Raw genomic sequence first — 22,592 nt, 5'->3', positions numbered from 1 at the left:
TATCCAGCTGTGGCCAATGCGCAGCTGGCAGAGGACAACAGAGTACTTGTGAGAGACCCACAAGAAGGAGCGCCACGCACCGGTAGCCTCCTTGATGTCCCGAAGTTCGTTGGGTGAAGGAAGCGTGCGCCATTCTTCACCCGAGGTGCGAAGTAACTTCTGCCGCAAAACTGACCTGAGGTCACTCTCCGAAAGGCCAATCTCCAAGGCTGGTGCACCGACAGCTTGTTTGGCCAGCATGTCAACACGTTCATTTCCCTGGATGCCGACATGACCCGGGGTCCACACAAAGACCACATAGCGGCCGAAACGGGCAGGAGTACGGAGGGACTCCTGGACAGCCATCACCAGACGAGAGAGAGGGAAACACTGGTCGATAACTCGTAAACCGCTCAGGGAGTCACTACAGATAACGAAGGACTCACCTGATACTCTAGGGCGCGAGAGATGGCGACCAGCTCGGCAGCGAAAACACTGCAGCCACCCGGCGATTACTGTTGTTCCCCCTAGAGTAAGAGCATAACCGACACGACCAGCAACCATCGAACCGTCATTAAAGACAACGTCAGAGCCTTGAAACGCGGCAAGGATCGAAGGAAAGCGGCGGCACAGGGCCTCAGGAGGGTCTGAGCCCTTCGGGCCCTGAGCCAAATCGAGCCGAAGGCGTGGGCGGAGGACACACCACGGGGGTATACGCAGAGGGGCCCGGAGAAGAGGTGGAAGAGGGAAAACCTCAAGCCCAGAGAGAAGAGCTCTGACGCGAACCGCGATCGTACACTCTGGAGACGATAATTGGAACGACCGGGAAAGCTACAAACGTATGTAGCATAAGCGGCCAGTAATCGTTAGCGACGGAACCGCAATGGAGGGACAACTGCCTCCACATGTATGCTGTTGACAGGGCTTGTCCGGAAAGCTCCAGTGTCGGATCAAGCTGTGAAGGATGGGGTCAAGCAACTGCAATGCGGAAGGTGATGCCGAACCGTAAGCCAGGCTCACATAATCTAGACGGGACTGAATTAACGCCTGGCACAGCCGTAGAAGGGTAGACCGATCGGCACCCCAGCTAGTGTGACTCAAGCAACGAAGAGCGTTAAGATGCAGCCAGCACGTCTGTTTAAGCTTCCAAATATGAGGCAGACAAGTCAATAGGGTATCAAAAACCAATCCCAAAAACCGATGCGTTTCCGCCACACCAAGAGGTTCGCCGTTAAGATAAAGCCGTGGATCAAGGTGAACAGTACGTCAGCGGCAGAAATGCATAATGCTGGTCTTGGCCGCCGAAAACCGAAATCCACACAAGTACCACATGTTATGAACGTTGCGTTCCGAATTGGAAGTTCTGATTCTTGAATTCCTATGTTGTAACATAGTTCAGACCCGTTTATTTGTTACTTTCATTTCTGAGAGGTCTATGCGGCACCTCGCTGGCTCTCACAGTTCGCCGGCCGCGGTGGTTCTAGGCGCGCAGTTCGGAACCGTGCGACTGCTACGGTCGCAGGTTCCAATCCTGCCTCGGGCATGGATGTGTGTGATGTCCTTAGGTTAGTTAGGTTTAAGTACTTCTAAGTTCTAGGGGACTGATGACCACAGCAGTTGAGTCCCATAGTGCTCAGAGCCATTTGAACCATCTCACTGTTCATCACATTTACTTGCAACGGAAATACATTCTTACCACAAGACTCGTATTCTGTAACTAGTATACGATACGTTAACTTGAAAGAGTACAGAAAGAGAACAAACACATTAATTATCGGACGGAAAGTTCATAATTCTGTGGAAAGATATGGGGGGGGGGGGGGGGGGCAAGGAAGATTAGAACAGGGATCTCGTGCTTTGTAGACGAACACCGTGACCACACAACCCCGGCGCCGTGTTTCTTGCAGTTTACTCGATGTTGCACATCTTGATCGTGGACCGTTCACTGTTTGTATTTTGGCTCTTTGTTCACGCTTCAGTACACCTTCTTCCAGTTTTCATACTTGATCTGTTTGTTTTCACGGGCTATCCACTAGGCCACATTAGCACTAAATCTGAGGGAGGGGGCAGGGGAGTGTGATGGGGAGTTTCCCTTGTGAGCACCACGCTGACACAATAACATTCACTTCCGCAGCCGTCCTTATCGGAACGTGACATGCTTAGCATCCGTAAGGGCGCCATACTCCGTGCACGGAAGTAAGAAAGGTAAACATGCAGAAGGTCTGCACTCGCTACCTGTACCACTGTACTGCCCTCTTCGCTCGGTGGTCACACCTTTATGACTGCCCAATACACTGACTGGCTGCTCGCCGACTAACCATGTTCTGTGATGTACCTTTTGCATTTCTTGCATGTTTTCGTTTCCTTTAAAGGCAAAGAGAAAAGGTGAAGCGGTAGTTCAGCGTAGAGCCTCGCCTACCGTCATGTATTTTTGATTTTCAAATGTTAAATAAAGGAAGATGTTTTTCATCGTCCTCGGTAAGAGGAAGGACTCGCTCTGTGTTAATGAACGAAGACAGACGCACGTTATTTTAGAGCGTAATAGACGGTAGTCATTTTGGTTGACAGAATGAGTAAAAGGTCTGTATTTTTTTTATAGAATTTAGCATTATTTTACTAGTGAAGTTGTATGAGTCACTATCTCAAGTAGTACTGTAGTACATAAAAATCCAAGAAGCCCACTTATCTACTTCGGAGGTATCACGAAGATCCGATTACAATATCATGGAGACAGTCAAGATTTTGTAGGTGGATACGGTCGGTGAGGCCTGGCACGAAGTCGATGTTGCAAAACATCCCAAAGGTGTTCTATAGGATTCAGGTCAGGACTCAGTGCAGATCAGTCCATTACATGGATGTTATTGTCGTGTAACTACTCAGCCACAGGACATGCATTATGAACAGGGGCTCATTCGTGTTGAAAGATGCAATCTCCATTCCCGAATTGCTCTTCAATTCTGGGAAGCAAGAAGGTTCTTAAAACATCAATGTAGGCCTGTCCTGTGATAGTACCACGCAAAACAACAATGGGTGAAAACCCCCCTCCAAGAAAAACACAACCACGCCATAACACTACCTCCTCCGAATTTTAATGTTGGCACAAAAGACACTGGCAGACGACGTTGAATGGTGGCTACACTGAGTCACAGCGCCAGAGATTGAGCCAAAGATTATTATTCCGCCGCCTCCACTGGCGCAGTAGTAGTTCAGAAGTTGACGTGGGCACTACTTGTTGAGAGGATGTTGAAAGCAGTACTAGTTCAGAGGATGTCGAGTGCAGTTGTTGTTGTGTTGGGCGAGAGAGCAGATGCTGTTCGGTTGGTGTAATGTATATATGGAAGATGTTGCAATGATCACAGTGTATTTTTCGTCAATATATATTGAGGTAAAAAAAAATTATTTCACAGTTCTTTAATGACAATGCCTCTTGGTCACAGGTTCAGTCAACAAAGCATCTGGTTCGTGTTCTTGTGTTAGACATGTAATTCTGATTTCTATGTGCAATTATAGTATTTATGGTTTTTCAATTAGTTCATTGTAAATGGTGTTTAAAATATCTTTTCGTATTGAGGAAGAACCGTATCGCACTACCGCACACAGAACAGTTACACTTGTGCTTTGTTTTTCGTAGCTTTCATAGTTCCAGGGGACTTAATTAATCAATTGTGTTAACGGAAATATCTTGTCATTCTTTATTGTTATTCTCTGCAGTCAGATTGCGTACTAATACTACTCAGGGCCAACAGGTTACGAGACTTCGTAACCGGACACACAGCTACTAAAATTATTGCATATTAATTAAGCCGCCATCCACGTGGCGACCGCTGCTTCGGATCGTCCATTGGAACTCTTTCGATAGTAAAAATAGCAGACAGTAGTATTGTTGTAGTAATTTGTAGTTTAGTAATTGTAGTCTATATTGCATGAGTAGATTTGGTAATTGAACATTTGTAGTTGTCTTGTCATTCTTCTAATGGTATTTTTGCAGAATTTAATTTTTGATGTCTCGTATACGGGTTTTACAATTTTGTACAATTGTAAAGGTTTTAATTGTTCGTTAATCGTGTTTGTCAGGAAGCATTTCGGGTAAATGGTATTGTTTGTTATAAAGTGGTATATTTGTGTCATGGGAATCACAGAACGTGGGATCAGTGTCTTCATATTTTTCTAAACATTCTGAATGAACTCCCTAATGATTCAACTTCTTTACCGCCTATATTGATATTAAAAAATAAACTAATAGCAATAGTTCCTTTTCCGCCTACACGGAAACTGCGACATTCTGAAGTTGTGGACCTGGCTCTGCAAAATATTGCATCTCCGGCTGCTAGAAGAGAGAAATCAGCTAAACGTCCTGGTCGTTTAAAAACTTTGTCAGTTGGTCAAAAGGTGTTAATTAAGTCTTATCGTTTGTCTCACAAAGGAAAAGACTTGTGTCGCAAATTTTTTCTGCTTTATAACGGCCCATATAGAGTTCGCATAATTATTCATGATAACACTGTCGAAGTAGAAACTCTTAAATCACGGCGCTCTAAAGGAATACATCATGTATCGAAGGTGAAAATGTTTGTGGAATGACATGCTTTTGAGAGATTACCAGTTGCGCGTGGACACGCAGAGAATACAAGGATCCCGCGCCTTGTTTTGGCGGCGGCACATACACAAAGCGACAGTCAAGTCTGCGCGCCGCACAAGGTAGTCATTGACCGCAAACAATTTCTTCCTACGTCACGCGTACCTACAGCTGATCGAGAGTTCAGTGTGAATGCACTGACAGCCGTAAACAAATACACAGTCTAATTTCTCTGATTAAATTCAGTATAAAGCTATAGTGACTTGATAACTTATGTTATTAACGTTCAGCTTTTTCCAGGATACAGTTGTATAAAATATTTAATAACTCCAGATAAATTCTGTGTGTGTCCGACGTTAAGAGGACTTGCTATCGAGAAAATTTCAGGATGAATGTAATTTCGAAGAAGAAAGTAATAAACTAAAAAGGTAACTATTAATTGAGTTTATTTTTCAGGAAACATATTTCTACTTAGGTATGTACTTTATACGTAATTTGCTGCTCGCGATTACGTGATTTATACTTTGTGTTAACTGATTTTGACAATGTTTCATTAATGAACAGGGTTGTTACTTATGTATATTATGCATCGCTTGGCTGCTCTGCTTTTTCACTGATGTCATGTTTTTTTTCTATGTGCCTGCTGTGCCTATTTATTTAAATTATAATTGTCACCTGATTAGTTGTGCTGATATGGTTATGTATGTAAGTTATACTTTGTGATTTATCCGCTTGCGCCTTCATGTTTACTTATTAAGATTACATATGGACATTTATTTGCTTATGCTGATATGATGCTAATAACATATGTAAGATATATATTTGCTGCTTTGCGCATGGATTGCATATTTACACATTTTTATTTTGTTGTCATGACTACTCTTTAATTTGGTATATAGAAATGCTTATATACTGTGTACGAACATGGAGTTTCGGTTACACTATGGTATTAATTACAGATTGTTCGCTTGGCAGAGCCTCGTTGTAGGGACTATGCTACATCCACTTGTTGACATTCTGTGCTCTGCTGGTATATTTACTCGCTATTGCGTGTTTTGCTTACACTCAGTGCTTTATATTTTAAGATAAGAAAATGAACTGCTATAATTCTATGAACTACATTGGTACAAGAAACTTCATTGAAGTCACATGAGCTGGAGGTTTTATGTAAGCTGTTTAAATTCATGCTAATAGAAAGGAAGCTAACAACATGAAACAAGAACACTAGGTTTAGACCATTGACAATTATTACACTGCATTCTTCGTGAGCAGTTGAAATGGCAAGTGGCACTTGACACAAAGAAATACTCCACATGTTTGCTTCTATTTTGCCATGATTCTTGAAGTGCTTTACACACTGTGAAATATTGCGATTTATTCATTCAAAGTCTTATGTGGTCATTCATACTACGTACCTGCACCTACTTACTGAAAGTTATTCAAAGTGAAGGCTGTTGGAGGTCATGTATGCATTTCTTTTATTTTATGCTGTACAAGGTAACCAAAACGTATTTTATAATTCATAATGAGTAAAGAATTGGCTCAGGTGGATTACACAGAGGTTGTGTTTGGACATTGTGTCTTCGGGTTGTATGGGATGATGAATTGAAGTTTGCACTAGGATTTTATCTGTTCTTGTTCGAGGAGACTGACTAGAGGAAAGACTTGTTATGGAAGTGAAATGATATTGGTGATAAGGTTTATATGTATCGACGTATTGAAGAGGTATTATTAAAGTATTGAGATTGTGTGATGATGATTATTGGAGTTTTGGTGGATAAGAAGGTAAATGATACTGGTAATAAGGTTTATATGTATCGACATATTGAAGAGGAATTATTGAAATATTGAGATTATGTGATGCTACCTCCTAAATTTTATTTTACTTGTTTGTTGTGGCTTGCATTGACACCTATAAATATTATAGGTTTACTGATATTTGTGTATTTGTAATAGTTAATATCACAATTATCTGATTTCATTTGTGTGTTTATTATAATTTGTATGTTGAGTGTAAGAGCATTGATAATAATTTTGTAAAAGCAATTGTGTGTGCATTCAAACTGTTTTTCTTGCTTGCACCTATTATCATTGATGGGTGCCACTTGGAAATGTTTAATTTCTGCTGAGGAACTCTGATGAACTGTGTAATTATTGCTGGTGAATATTATGGACTGTTACCTGCACTTATTCAACATTGGTGGGTGCCACTTGGAAATGTTTAATTTCTGCTGATGAACTCTGATGAACTGTGTAATTATTGCTGACGAATATTATGGACTTTTACCTGCACTTGTTCAACATTACTGGGTGCTACTGTGGTAACTGCTCAACCACTGATGAGATGTCACTTGTTGCTGTCTGCATCTGCTCACCATTGCTGGGTGCCACTGTTGGAACTGTTCAAATACTGCTGATAAAATGTTATGGGATTGCTATTTGCACCTGTTGACTATTGCTGGGTGCCACTGTTGGAACTGTCGACTACTCTGCTTGTTTATTGAACTATTGAAAAGATTTTATGTGAATATTTGTGTAAACTGATTTATTGTATATATACTGTTTATGAAATGTTATGAGACTCTTACCTGCACCTATTCGTCATTGCTGGTGCCATTTATTGAACTGTTTAACTACTCTGAGAAATAATACTTGTGTAAACTATTATGTCAAAGCACATGTATGCAAGCATTTGTATTCCTTACTGCATTTTCTATATTACGTTATTGAAGGGTCAGTGCAAAGCCAAAATTTATTTAGTTATGTAATATTTACTTATTAACATCATCTTTTATTTTTGTCTGTGTTTTTTGGACGAATTTGGTGGTGTTTTCACCACCAATGCTGGCAAAAATACTATCAAATTCTAGCCCGTGGAGGAGGGGCATATGAAAGGTGGCTACACAGAGTCACAGCGCCAAGCGCCAAAGATTATTATTCCGCCGCCTCCACTGGCGCAGTTATTGTTCGGAGGTTGCCGTGGGCAGTACTTGTTGAGAGGATGTCGAGCGCAGTTGTTGTTCTGTTGGGCGATAGAGTAGATGCTGTTCGGTTGGTGTAATGTATATATAGAAGATGTTGTAATGATCACAGTGTATTTTTTGTCAATATATATTGAGGTAAAAAAAATATTTCACATTTCTTTAATGACAATGCCTCTCGGTCACAGGTTCAGTCAACAAAGCATCTGGGTCGTGTTCATGTGTTAGACTTGTAATTCTGGTTTCTATGTGCAATTATAGTATATCTGGTTTTTCAATTAGGTGAAGATGGAAATGGTGTTTAAAATACCTTGTCGTATTGAGGAAGAACCGTGCCAGATACATGACGGGGTTAGAGCCAAAGTGGTATAAGTCACGTTTTTAAAATTATTGACTTGTGCTGCAATACAATTTTGAAATACAGATCTGTTAAATGGGAGAATGGTGTAACTCACTGTTTTGTTCTTACCCCCATAGATGGCGTTAGCAGTTTCACTTGTGAATGAAACGGCCGCTTTGTTTACAGGCATTGCGGTGCAAGTCTGACTTACGCCATTATTCCTCTAAGTGCTTCTAAGATGTAATTTCGTAATGTGTAGTTTACATGTTTTGGTGAAGATGGATCCTCATTTTGATGAAGACACAAGTAGTGAACACAGTATATTGCAAAATGCAGGATCTAGTGATGATTATGATCCTTCAGAGAATGAAATGCTTGGTTCTTCAGGTAAGTTTAACTTACGTATTCTATCATTTGGCCTACTACGTTACTAACACATTATCATATCTTTGAAGTTTAACAATGACTGGCCTATAAAGGGAATTTCACTGAAAATAATAGCAAACGTGGTGCGCGAGCTAAACGATGTAGCATAATTTCTGCAAAACAATTCGTAAAAATAATAACAGTCTTGATACACAACCTCAAAACGTCGTAGGATAACATTCGGAAATTAATTATGCGTGTTTGTTTGGTTGCAGAGGAAGAAGTGGAAATAACACAACATGAATTACCAAATCGAAGTAGAAAGAGGCAAAAAAAGGGGAGTATGAAGCAGGAAAGAAAGAAAAATAGAAATTTGGATCAGGCATATGAAACTAAGGAAGGGAGAAACGTTCCTGAAAAGACGTTCTCATACATAAATTGTAACTGCAGATTGAAATGTATAGATAAGATATCAGAAGTGGCATGCAGAAGTCCATTCGAAACATTTTGGAAGTTAGGTTCTTTTTCCTGTCAGAATGCTTTTCTATGTGGGTTAATTAAGCAAATAAGTCCTCAACACAGTAGTCCTAGAGATGGGTCAATATTTGCCAAAGTCAACCAGCAATCAATTTTATTTTCAAGTTGATGGAACTAGTGTTAAAGTATGCAGAAAATATTTCCTTCAAACATTCCAAATATCAGATGGGCGGATGACCAGAGCTGTACAAAAGTTGAAAATGGGAGAGCAACCAGGATCAGACAAACGAGGAAGTGGGATACCCGTGAACAAAATCTCTGATGAAAGAATGGATATTTGCCGGAAGCATATTTCATCATTCCCCTCATACCAAATGGCTCTGAGCACTATGGGACTCAACTGCTGTGGTCATTAGTCCCCTAGAACTTAGAACTACTTAAACCTAACTAACCTAAGGACATCACACACATCCATGCCCGAGGCAGGATTCGAACCTGCGACCGTAGCAGTCGCACGGTTCTGGACTGCGCGCCTAGAACCGCGAGACCACCGCGGCCGGCCCCTCATACCAGTCTCATTATACAAGAGCTCAAAATCCAAACAGAAAATATTTATCCCCTGACCTTAATGTAAGTCTTATGTATAACTTATACAGAGAAAACTGCAAAGAGAAAAAAATCTCACCTGTTAAAGAGCCCATTTATCACAGATGCTTCAGTCATGACTTCGACTTGCACTTTGACGCACCACGTAAAGATACCTGTGTGAAGTGTGACAAGCACAAAATACAGATGTCCACTTTAGAAGATGCAATAGAAAGAAAGCACGTGGAAGTATAACACGAACTTCATCTTCAAAAGGCGGAGGCTGCTAGAACATCCATGAAATTAGATAAAGAAAAGTCACAGAAAGATAAATTGTAACATGCCTTCACTTTTGACTTGCAGAAAGCTCTACCATTCCCCAAACTGGCCACTTCTGTGACCTATTATAAAAGAAACATGTACTTAAACACTCTTGGCTGTCATGAGCTGTCAACTGATATTGGCTTTATGTACACATGGGATGAGGCAATGGCCTCACGTGGGTCACAAGAAATAGGTTCTTGTGTTACAAAACGTATTACTACAAGAGCTTCAGCTTCAAAACATGTTGTCATGTATAGTGACACTTGTATAGGAATCTGAAATTTGCATTGTGTCTCATGAAATTGCTTCACACAGTGTTAACATCGACATTATGGACTATAAATTTATGGTTAGTGGCCACTGCTATCTCCCTAATGATTCAGATTTTGGATCTATAGAATACTATGCAAGAGGTAAAACAATTTATGTTCCTGCTGATTGGTGCTCCATAATCGCAAAATCAAGAAGAAAGAACCCTTTTATTGTTACGCAAATGTCACATGAAGATTTCAAGTCTACGAAGAATCTTGAACAAGCTATTACAAGTAGAAAACAAAATGTCTCTAAAAACCATTGTCGTGGCTTAATATGCAGTGGATTCGTTTACTGAAGAACGAACCTTTTATGCTCTATTACAAGAAGACTCTTAATGAGGATATTCCATTATCCGCTCTATGTCTAAAGCCAGCCAAACCAGGAAGGCGAGTTTCACTTGGACTTATTGCTATGGAAAACCTATACCATGGACTAAGACTTGTAACCAAGGAAAAGAAAAGGGGCGTGCTAGATCTTCTACCATATATACCACCCATCAACCATGCTCACTTCCAGGGACTTACAACAGCTGAAGCAACAGTAGATGATGCAGGCCTGCTGGATGTTGTTGATACTGAACGTGACTGAACATTGTCATAGCTAAGAAAGGATATTTCGTTGTACTATTCTTAGCTATTTCTTAAATATATCATTTGTCATTAAAATACTTTTGGTTTTATTTAAATTTACTGCAAATGCAAGATTGGTTAATGGCAAAATGGTGCAAGTCATTTGGGCCCTTCTAAAGACACATAATTTTGTATTAAACCGTTTTCAATTATGAACGGATTGAAACAATGACACCTTCCTGTGATGTAAAACACAAAAACGTGGTATTGATTTCTTGTGGAATTTATTATAATGCTTCTCACAAAACCATCTGTTTCTCAAAATGCATGAAATATGACTTTCACCACTTTGGCTTTAACCCCCTCACATGTACGTTGAATCACACTACTACACACAGAACAGCTACACTTGTGCTTTGTTGCTTCGTAGCTTTCATAGTTGCAGGGGACTTAATTAATCAATTGTGTTAACGGAAATTTCTTGTCATTCTTTATTGTTATTTTATGCAGCCCCCATGTAACGTTCACTGGGCATCCGCTATACGGGCACTCTGCCAGCGGATCGTCATATTGTGTACTGTAATTCGTCGCACCACACAAAGTTTTTCCACTGTTCAATCGTCCAATGTTTACGCTCCTTCCACCAAGCGATGCGTCGTTTGTCATTTACTGGCGTGATGTGTGGCTTACGAGCAGCCGCTCGACCATGAAATCCAAGTTTTCTCACCTCCCACCTAACTGTCATAGTACTTGCAGTGGATCCTGATGCAGTTTGTAGTTCCTGTGTGATGGTCTGGCTAGATGTCTGCCTATTGAACATTACGACCCTATTCAACAGTCTGCGGTCTCTGTCAGTCAACAGACGAGGGCGACCTTTACGCTTTTGTGCTGTATGTGTCCCTTCACGTTTCCACTTCATTATTACATCGGAAACAGTGGACCCAGTGATGTTTAGGTGTGTGGAAATCTCGCGTACAGACGTACGACACAAGTGACACCCAATCAGCTCTCGCATGATGTCTAATGACTACTCAGATCGCTGATATGGAGTACCTGGCAGTAGATGGTAGCACAATGCACCTAATGTGAAAAACCTATGTTTTTGTGAGTGTCCGGATACTTTAGATCACTTATTGTAGTCTTATTTTACTTTATTTTTAAGCGATCAGGTCCAACGGACCAGGCGCTGCTATAAGCTTCCTTTTCTATTGTCTTCTATCCATCGCTGCCATCCGCCATCTGGTCACAGTAATAGCTGAATGTTGCATGTCTTCATGGAGGCCATCCCCCCCGCCTCTTCCTTGGTCTTACCGGGGAGCCTCCGTGGTCACGTGTTCAAAATAGTTCTGAGCACTATGGGACATAACATCTGAGGTCATCAGTCCTCTAGAACTTGGAACTACTTAAACCTAACTAGCCTAAGGACATCACTCACATCCATGCCCGAGGCAGGATTCGAACCTGCGACTGTAGCGGTGGCGCTGTTCCAGACTGAAGCGCCTAGAACCGCTCGTCCACACCGGCCGGCGCGCGGCCACGTTTCGCCTTCCATCCGAGCCACATGTCCATCCCACTTTTACCGCTTGCTTTTCATTATTCCTACTATACTGCCACCTCGATACTTTTTCGGCTAGCTCATGATTGCGTCTTATCTTCCATTCACCGGGGTCTGCATCCAACGCCGGACCAAGAACAGCACTTTGCTCTCAAACACGGGAAGATTATCAAAGGCCTACTTTCGGGTACTCCACTTTTTCACAGCCGTTAACACCGCTGGCTCGATCAGGATTTTATATAGACGTATCTTGATCTTTATCGAATGACACCTGGACCGAAGCATGTGTGTTAGAGTGCTGAAGGATTAGTTTCCTGCCTGTATCCTGACGATCTCTGCTTCTTATGACGAGTTCTCCGTGAAACGAGCGGACTTTCTTGCAGGACCAATCTCCCATTCACAGTGGCTAGTTTTTCAGCATCCTGACCTTGCCGACGAGTCATAACGAAGTAATCCGTCTTGCCCTTGTTTATGAGTAGCCCAAATTTGCTGTCAGCCATCTCCAGTACCCTGGTCACTTGTTTCAATTCCTCTTCAGAGCTGCTGATTTAACAGTTATCATCTGCGTAGCCTAGACATTGTGAAGTAACGGGCGAGTTGTGGCGCCCTGGGAATATATGTTCGGAATTGGGCGGCCGCGCAAGATGCTTGTCGAAGCCGGGGCCAGGCAGCAAACACGTGGTGGCAAACGAACGCCAGCGCATGGTCAAGACGCGTGGCTGGGAATTCCGCTTTGACAAGAACGGTGCTTTGTGTCGATGAAGGAGATGTCTAGGCCGGCAGTGCTGAAGATGGCGGACTTTGTGAAACCTTAATGGCAGACATTAGTCTCCTGGCCTACGTTTTGCTTCTTTTCTTTTGAGATATGTTTATTTAATTGTATATACACTCCTGGAAATTGAAATAAGAACACCGTGAATTCATTGTCCCAGGAAGGGGAAACTTTATTGACACATTCCTGGGGTCAGATACATCACATGATCACACTGACAGAACCACAGGCACATAGACACAGGCAACAGAGCATGCACAATGTCGGCACTAGTACAGTGTATATCCACCTTCCGCAGCAATGCAGGCTGCTATTCTCCCATGGCGACGATCGTAGAGATGCTGGATGTAGTCCTGTGGAACGGCTTGCCATGCCATTTCCACCTGGCGCCTCAGTTGGACCAGCGTTCGTGCTGGACATGCAGACCGCGTGAGACGACGCTTCATCCAGTCCCAAACATGCTCAATGGGGGACAGATCCGGAGATCTTGCTGGCCAGGGTAGTTGACTTACACCTTCTAGAGCACGTTGGGTGGCACGGGATACATGCGGACGTGCATTGTCCTGTTGGAACAGCAAGTTCCCTTGCCGGTCTAGGAGTGGTAGAACGATGGGTTCGATGACGGTTTGGATGTACCGTGCACTATTCAGTGTCCCCTCGACGATCACCAGAGGTGTACGGCCAGTGTAGGAGATCGCTCCCCACACCATGATGCCGGGTGTCGGCCCTGTGTGCCTCGGTCGTATGCAGTCCTGATTGTGGCGCTCACCTGCACGGCGCCAAACACGCATACGACCATCATTGGCACCAAGGCAGAAGCGACTCTCCTCGCTGAAGACGACACGTCTCCATTCGTCCCTCCATTCACGCCTGTCGCGACACCACTGGAGGCGGGCTGCACGATGTTGGGGCGTGAGCGGAAGACGGCCTAACGGTGTGCGGGACCGTACCCAGCTTCATGGAGACGGTTGCGAATGGTCCTCGCCGATACCCCAGGAGCAACAGTGTCCCTAATTTGCTGGGAAGTAGCGGTGCGGTCCCCTACGGCACTGCGTAGGATCCTACGGTCTTGGCGTGCATCCGGGCGTCGCTGCGGTCCGGTCCCATGTCGACGGGCACGTGCACCTTCCGCCGACCACTGGCGACAACATCGATGTACTGTGGAGACCTCACGCCCCACGTGTTGAGCAATTCGGCGGTACGTCCACCCGGCCTCCCGCATGCCCACTATACGCCCTCGCTCAAAGTCCGTCAACTGCACATACGGTTCACGTCCACGCTGTCGCGGGATGCTACCAGTGTTAAAGACTGCGATGGAGCTCCGTATGCCACGACAAACTGGCTGACACTGACAGCGGCGGTGCACAAATGCTGCGCAGCTAGCGCCATTCGACGGCCAACACCGCGGTTCCTGGTGTGTCCGCTGTGCCGTGCGTGTGATAATTGCTTGTACAGCCCTCTCGCAGTGTCCGGAGCAAGTATGGTGGGTCTGACACACCGGTGTCAATGTGTTCTTTTTTCCATTTCCAGGAGTGTATATGTGATAATGTGTGTATGAGCGTGTTTATGGTCCAGCGGTAGAAATATTTATTTCATTTCAAGTATTTAAATAAATCCAGTATTTCGTATGTGCTTAAATATGTTTGTGTGTGTACGTTCGCTTGGAGACATGGAGGGTGCGCTCTATCCAGTCAGAGCGCTCGTTAATGGTGAGGCTGTATGGAAGTGGGGGAGGAGGATCGTTTCGAGAGAGACAAGAGGACAGTTTTGGAAGGGTACGGACTGGACACTGGAGTGCTGGACGTGACGGCACGCGGTCGCGAGAGTCGCGACAGAGACTTGGGGAGTGAGGAGCGGTTTGCGCTTGGTCGCAGCTGATGAAATACTTCCGAGTACGGCGCGACGGACGCACTGTCGCGTGTGCACTTGTGAAATTTTCGTGGCTTCTGCAGTGAAGAAGTAGGATGAATTTAGAAATGAATATGTCGCGAGCTGTGTTGTTGCTCATAACTAATTACATGAAGTAGGAATCTATTGTTTCCCTGCTATTCAGCTTATATTTTATTTAATTGCTGGACCATCGACACCAATAATTATTTTGCAGAAATATACAGCATTCTCAAAAGTACTTCTACTACCGTGCTTATCATTTAATGTCGTTAAGATAGTACTTGCAGATTTTATTTAATTGCAGTCTTTCATTTATAAATTTATATGTTACTTTCATAATTCGCAAATGCCGAGTGATAGAAACCTTCGACCATTCGTTTCATGTGTGTATTCTTATCTTATACTGTAGACTCGGCATTATTTGGCCTGTAGTGCGGCAACTACGTATCCCAGCCCCTAGACAATTAAAACAGCCAAAACTTTTAATATTGCAACGTTGAGTCGGAGGGTACGTAGATGAGGGCCACACCAACATCATTTAATTTTCATTTATTTGAAGGCCCGCAACGTGCTAGGTTCTTTCCTGCTACTTCGACCACTTCAAAGTTGCGTTTAAAGGTCTCATGTATGATCTTCAAAAGAACAAAACCGAACAGGGTAGGAGATAAACCATCTCCTTGCTTGGGACCCGTCACAATTTCAAGTCACCTGTCAGTCCGTTTTCCATGTTCACCTTACCCCGTGTTTCACTCAGGCAGGTCTTTACCAGGTTTTTAACTTCTCTCCCCAAGAAACTGAAGTTAAATTATTATGACTGAATAATACCTGGTTACTTGAATGGAAACGTTTGGGCGAGAGAAGCTGCTGCCCCCAAATTTATCTTCCACACTCCCGAGTATTAATTTAATCCTGTTTGAATTCTCAACTCTATAAACCAAAATGATTAATGGTATGTAGAGGTGAGTTACAGTTCGTAATAATACTCTGTCTGCCTCTCGATGTCGAAATCAGCATCTGGAATAAACTTTCTGTGGCTCTGCAGAATTCCGGCGACTGTCGACTCTGAAAATTCTTAAAGTAGTCAGAGGCGCAATCGTACGCCGTGGGTAAGCCGCCTTGGTTACTATGACGTACTTCTTCTGCAGCATGGTAACCAGTGTCCAAGTTGAGTATTAATTTCGATAAAAGTCCAGGAATTAATCTCCCAAAATGGAGCATAAACGACCGTGGTACAGGCTTTACTGATTTCCCAGGACACAAATTTCCCTGCGTGTTACAATACACCAAATAATGTTCCGGGCCACAGACAAGGGAGAAGTTAAAATAACCAAAGAGTAAGAGATACCTCTTTCTTTCATGAAATTATATTTTTCGATAAATGATCTTCATAGCTACATTTCAGGATACATCATCCTCTTGTATGAGATGAAATTACATTCCGTATTCAGAATGGCAGCTTCCAACAGTGCCTCTAATTACAGGTCAGCTGCGATCATACCATCTGGTTTCTCTCTGCAATTCCTAAATCGGAAGTACTTAAGTCCGTAGCACACGTAACGTTCCACATTATATCCGCAGAGTTTTTATATCACGAGTCAGAGATAAACTCTCTCTCTCTCTCTCTCTCTCTCTCTCTCTCTCTCCCCCCCCCCCCCTCCTCTCCCACTCCCTTTCCCTCAGTCGTAATGAGTCTTTGATCCATTTAGATCACTGGCGCAATTTCGCAGAAACATTTTTGCTGAAAGAGACAAAGTGACATGAAAAGGGTGTTACTACTGCAGATCGATGCGCTTACGTGGTATCCTGACAACTGTAAACGCTATTGCGACGTATGCAATCATAGGCCTTCTTGAAATCTACAAAGAAAATGTGAAATTCTTTACCGTGTTTTCTCAGTTTTTCAGTGAACTGTCAGAAAATGAAGACGCGATCTGCTGCTGACCGCCGAAAACTTCCCTGATAGTCACCTATGAGAAATTATTTCATTCCACAAATGCGTATTACAGGCTTACTCGTTGTTCTTAAGGTATTTTCACTGAAACAGTGCTGTGAAATTGAATTTCGCGGCGTATTTGTCTTCCTGCTTCCAAAGGTGACTGCGGCAGCGCTGCTGTGGCACTGACAGTCTAGGTTAAATGGCGTGTCTAATACAAGGGTCACTCCAAAAGAAATGCACACTATTTTTTTTAAAAATACAGTTTTCATTCTGCATGTGTGAAAGTTTTACAGTGTGTAGATACATCCTTCCCTCTTGTTTTCAAACTTAGTTCAACGTGTTCCCGAGAGTGGCGCCGTCACAGCATGTCTTCAAGATGGCTGCTACACTTGACGTTCGTCAGAAGCAACGTGCTGTCATAGAATTCCTGTGCTGTGAAAACGACACAGTGGGAAACATCCACAAGAGGTTGAAAAAGGAGTATGGAGATCCTGCTGTCCATCGCAGTACAGTTAGTCGGTGGGCAAGCAGGTTACGTGATGAAAGCGCGCACGGCAATATTTTTGATTGTCTTCGCAGCGGCAGGCCTCGTACTGCACGCACTCCAGACAATGTGTAGAGAGTTAACGAATTGGTGACTGCTGATAGTCGCATCACAGTGAACGAATTGTCACGCTACGTTGGGATAGGGGAAGGAAGCGTTAGCAGAATACTGAAAGTTTTGGCGTTAAAAAAGGTTTGTGCCACGTTGTGTTCCCAGGATGCTGACAGTGGCTCACAAGGAAACAAGAAAAACGGTATGCAGCGAACTTTTTGAACAGTACGAGAATGGTGGAGATGAATTTCTTGGAAGAATTGTGACAGGTGATGAAACATGGCTTCATCATTTTTCACCAGAGACGAAAAGGCAATCAACGGAGTGGCATCATGCAAAGTCATCCAAGGAAAAAAATTCAAAACCACACCTTATGCTGTAAAAGTTACGGCTACGGTGCTTTTCGATTCCGAAGGACTCTTGCTTGTGGACATCATTGCAAGTGGAACCACCATAAATTTTGATGTATATGTGACGACACTAAAGAATCTTCAAGCTCGAATTAGCTCGTGTTCGAGCACATCGGCAAAAGCAGGATGTTATGCTGTTGCACGACAATGCAAGGCCACATGTCCGTCAAAACCCTTTGAGAAACTGAAAGACTCTCTTCGTGGAACAAGTTTTGAAGATGATGACTCCCTTGTGCACTCTGCCAAACAGTGGCTCCAACAGGTTGGTCCAGAATTTTGCCGTACGGGTATACAGGTGCTGGTTCCAAGATGGCGTAAAGCACTTGAGAGGGATGGAAGTTATGTTGAAAAATGAAAATATTGTTTCTAAGGGATGTACCTACACACTGTAAAACTTTCAAACATGTAGAATAAAAAATGTATTTTTAAAAAAATAGTGTGCATTTCTTTTGGAGTGACCCTCGTAGCATACTGCATCATCGCCACTTCAAGACACACGAGAAGTCAGTCTACTGTACGGAGAGGAAGCGACAGCATCATCCGGTGGCCAGCGTAGTGCGATTAAAACCTACCCTTTTTTTTAATCTCATTTTGTTCGTTATAGTTCGTTGGAATTGTTCGTGGCAGTCGTCCCCTGACCCCAGTTAAGTTCGTTATTGATCCATTCACTCAGTTTTATTTTTCTTTTTTTTTTCGCACAGAGAGCATCTAACCCTCTGACCGAACACGCTGAGCTACCGTGCCGGCGACTTGACAGTTCGCTGAGCGGTCGCACTATGCAGCCAGCTACTGCTGTGCGCAGGATTCTACTAGCCGATACCGCTGAAGTGCTGATATAACTTTTGCGAGGCAGGGGAAAGCAGCACACATAACGCCGCTTAGGGAGGGCTACTGTTGCATGTTCGTCTTGTGCCATGAACTTCGCAACAAATCTTGAAACTCAAAATACAAAGACAACGGAACCACCGACACCAAAAGGTGTAAATTCTGCTGCAACTTGCCATCACTCGAGTTGTTCTGAATCCGACAGCTAGAAAATGCCGCTTATATATATGTCGCTGAAACTTTCAGATGACTCCCCAACGGCAATAGTTAATTTTGAAACATTATCTTCCAATACGTGTTCATTCTTCCACGGTTCCTCAATGACATCTTTTGTACGAGGGTCCATTTGAAAAGTCCGTGCAAAAATAAAAATTACTTACGTGTTTGGGGTAAACTTCTTTATTTTTCGATATAGTCTCCTTTTAGACTAACATACTTCGTCCAACGCTGTTCTAATTTATTGATCCCTTCCGAATAATAGGAATTGTCCAAGTCTGCAAAATAGCTATTAGTTCCTACAATCACCTCCTCATTTGAATAAAATCTGGGTCCTGCCAGCCATTTCTTCAAATTTGGGAAGAAACAGCAGTCCGAGGGAACCAAATCTGGAGAATAGGGGGGATGTGAAACGAGTTGGTATCCTATTTCCATTAATTTTACGACCACAGCTGCTGAGGTGGGTGCTGGTGCATTGTCGTGATGGAAAAGAACTTTATGCGGTCCAATCGCCGGCGTTTTTCTTGCAGCTCGGTTTTCAGACGGTCCAGTAACGATGAATAATATTCACCTCTAATAGTTTTACCTTTTTCCAGATAGTCGATGAGGATTATCCCATGCGAATCCCAAAAGACAGTCGCCATAACCTTTCTGGCCGAAGGAATGGTCTTCGCCTTTTGAGGAGCATATTCTCCCTTGGTAACCCATTATTTAGATTGTTGTTTTGTCTCAGGAGTATAATAATGTATCCATGTTTCATCCAAAGTGACGAAACCACACTTGAAGTCTTGTGGATTCTTCCTGAACAGCTGCAAACCATCCTTGCAACACTTCACACAATTAAATTTTTGGTCAAGCATGAGCAATCGCGGAACCCATCTTGCGGATAGCTTTCTCATGTCCAAATGTTTATGCAAAATATTATGTACCAGTTCATTCGAGATGCCTCCAGCACTAGCATTCTCCCGCACCTTAACACTTTTGCCATCCATCACCATATCATGGAATTTATCAATGATTTCTGGAGTCGTAACGTCCACAGGGCGTCCAGAACGTTCAGCATCAGTTGTGCCCATATGACCACTCCGAAAATTTAGAAACGACTTATAAACTGTTCTAATCGAAGGTGCAGAGTCACCATAATGTTTATCAAGCTTCTCTTTAGTCTCCTGAGGCATTTTGCGTTTCATAAAGTAATGTTTAATCACCACACGAAATTCTTTTTCGTCCATTTTTTGACAATCAGTCGACTTCCTTGATTCACATGAATGCCAGAAACAAAGAAATAGACCAATATGGCTGAAACTTGGCGTGCATTCTTTCCAAAGATGCTACTAACTAAAAATGACCTCGATACGCGCAGGTGGTGCCATCTGTCGGACTTTGCACGGACTTTTCAAACGTTCCTCGTATGTGCTAAAACATTGTTCCAGTTTTCCAGAGTTACTTCAGAAACGCCTTCATGTAAGAGTTTTTCTCCTTCTGAAAGTGTGAATTTCTTGTGCTCGCGTGCTATGTACCCCATGATTTGGGTGCAAATGAGCTCTATAGCATTAAAATGACAATGGTAGGGTACTAATCTAATTACAGATTGCCCAAGCTTCTTGGCAACTTCGTCTACAACGTACGTCGGGTGTTTTGGCTTAAATTGTGACCAAAGTTCTAATAGTTGCTCTTACTTCATTCTGTCATCGAATTTTAATTTATTTCGTCGTAACCACTGAGTTATTTCTTCTTTTCTAGAAAATTAGATTGGGCTTTCACCTTTACACACAGTGTGATACGGCGCATTGTCAATTATAATGTACGACGGTTTCCCCAAATTCGGTAACATCGAATTGTCAAAGCATCTTAAAAAGCTGGAGTGTTTCATTTCCTCATGAATATCCGAGGTGCCTTTTCACTTGGAAACGTGTAAACAGCCAGGTACGAACCCGTGGGCTGTACCTGCGTGGACAACAATAATTCTGCTTCCTTTGCCAACAGGTGTTGCCATTCCTACTTCTGATCGGCCAGACCAACCTGTCTTCAGCGTATGATCAGAATTCGCCGATGTTTCATCTATTGAAATTATCGAAATCAATGTCCTTTACCTGCAGCAGAAATCGGCATCGCCATGCAGCAGTCGTTTGTCGTTTCAAGAGTCCCTTACGACCAGGTACATTTTCGTAATTACACGTTATGTTTAACAGTACTGTAAATAGGCTGTTTAGGTTTCTATGTTGGTAACTCACTGACTGTGCTGTGTGCAGTCTGTGGCTGGTTTGCATTGTTGGAATATTTGCTATTGTAGAGTTGGGCAGTTGGATGTGAACAGCGCGTAGCGTTGCGCAATTGGAGGTGAGCCGCCAGGAGTGGTGGATGTGGGAGGAGAGATGGCGGAGTTTTGATAGTGTACGGTCTGGACGTGTGTCCGTCAGAAAAACGAAATTTGTAAGACTGGGTGTCATGAACTGATATACAGTGTGGTCAGAAAATGTGTGAAACGCTTGTAGCGCAGGTGGTACTGAGATATGAATGTTACAAAAAAAATTCGATACGTTGCGCTTTTTCCGAGTTATTTAGCATTGACGTTAGCCAATCAGATCGTCGCGCGCGTAAATTCATGTTTCAGCTAACGAGATAAAGCACTCATTGAGCAACACCGCCCATGGCAGGCAGCTTGAATGTAAGCGTGCGACACGCCGATTGGCTAAATTGTATGCTAAATAATTCGGAAACGGAGCAACGTATCGAATTTCTTTCACACACACTCATATATATATATGGTGGTCCAAAAGTCTGGAAACACCCTGATAAAATCCAAATGGAGTAGCAAACAAGGAAACAGAGTCCCTACACACGAGGAACGGGAAGGGGGAAATTTTGTACGCTATGCCACCAACATGGTGGCCATCTTGAAAGCCGCCATCTCGGATTCAACTCCAAGATTTCAAGTGGACATGTGGTCATGTCACATATCACACAGATAGAGAATTTTACCAGAAAAACAATGCCGTTGTTATTTTAAACATAGATTTATTCATTCTCGGGTTATAACCAATTACTTGTGGCAGCATTGTGACGTTGGGCAACGTGAGTATTACGTGCTGAGAAATCATAAAATGGAGTCTGAAATGGAGCAAAGTGACTATCCCATGCCTGGTATTTTACATGTGTTTAACTGTTAGGTATCATTTACTCATGCTAACGTTTTAATCATTGTTTCCTTATTTTCAGGTTACAAAATATCCATAACACATGAAGAACGCATAGAAATCATCTTGATATCAAGAGAAAGAAGCACACGGGTCATTGCTGAGGATTTCAACAGTCGTCACCCAACCAGATAGCCTATCACTCACAGTGCAGTTGCCAAGATTTTGGCCAAATTCCGAGCAACAGGTTCTGTCGCAGATAAACCTAAGGCTGAAAGACCAAAATCCGCCACCGATGAAGCAACAACAGTGAGCGTGTTGGTATCATTTAGCAAGAGTCCGCAACGGAGTACTCGTCGCCTATCACAAGAATGTGGGATTAGCCGTATCTCCACACTGCAAATTTTATCGCAGCACAAATGGCACCCGTACGAAATTCGGCGGCTCTAACACCTGAATGAGGATGACCAGACCGTCGGGTACAGTTCGCAGAATGGGTGACACAGCAGCTGCAGTTAAACCCACGTTTCCCCTATCAGGTACTGTTCAGTGGCGAAGCCAATTTCTTTATCAGTGGTGAAGTGAACAAGCAGAATCACAGATACTGGTCTGACACAAATCCGCACCGGATTGATGTTTCCAAAACGGTCGACTCACAAAAAATGATGGTCTGGTGTGGTGTGTGGGGTACCAAAGTCGTTGGACCTCTTTTTTTTATTGATGGTACGTTAACAGCCAACGGTTATC

The sequence above is a fragment of the Schistocerca gregaria genome, chromosome 6 (genome assembly GCF_023897955.1).
Source record: "Schistocerca gregaria isolate iqSchGreg1 chromosome 6, iqSchGreg1.2, whole genome shotgun sequence".
NCBI classification, from domain to species: domain Eukaryota; kingdom Metazoa; phylum Arthropoda; class Insecta; order Orthoptera; family Acrididae; genus Schistocerca; species Schistocerca gregaria.
The sequence above is the reverse complement of the archived record's forward strand: the minus strand, read 5'-3'. Positions refer to the sequence as shown.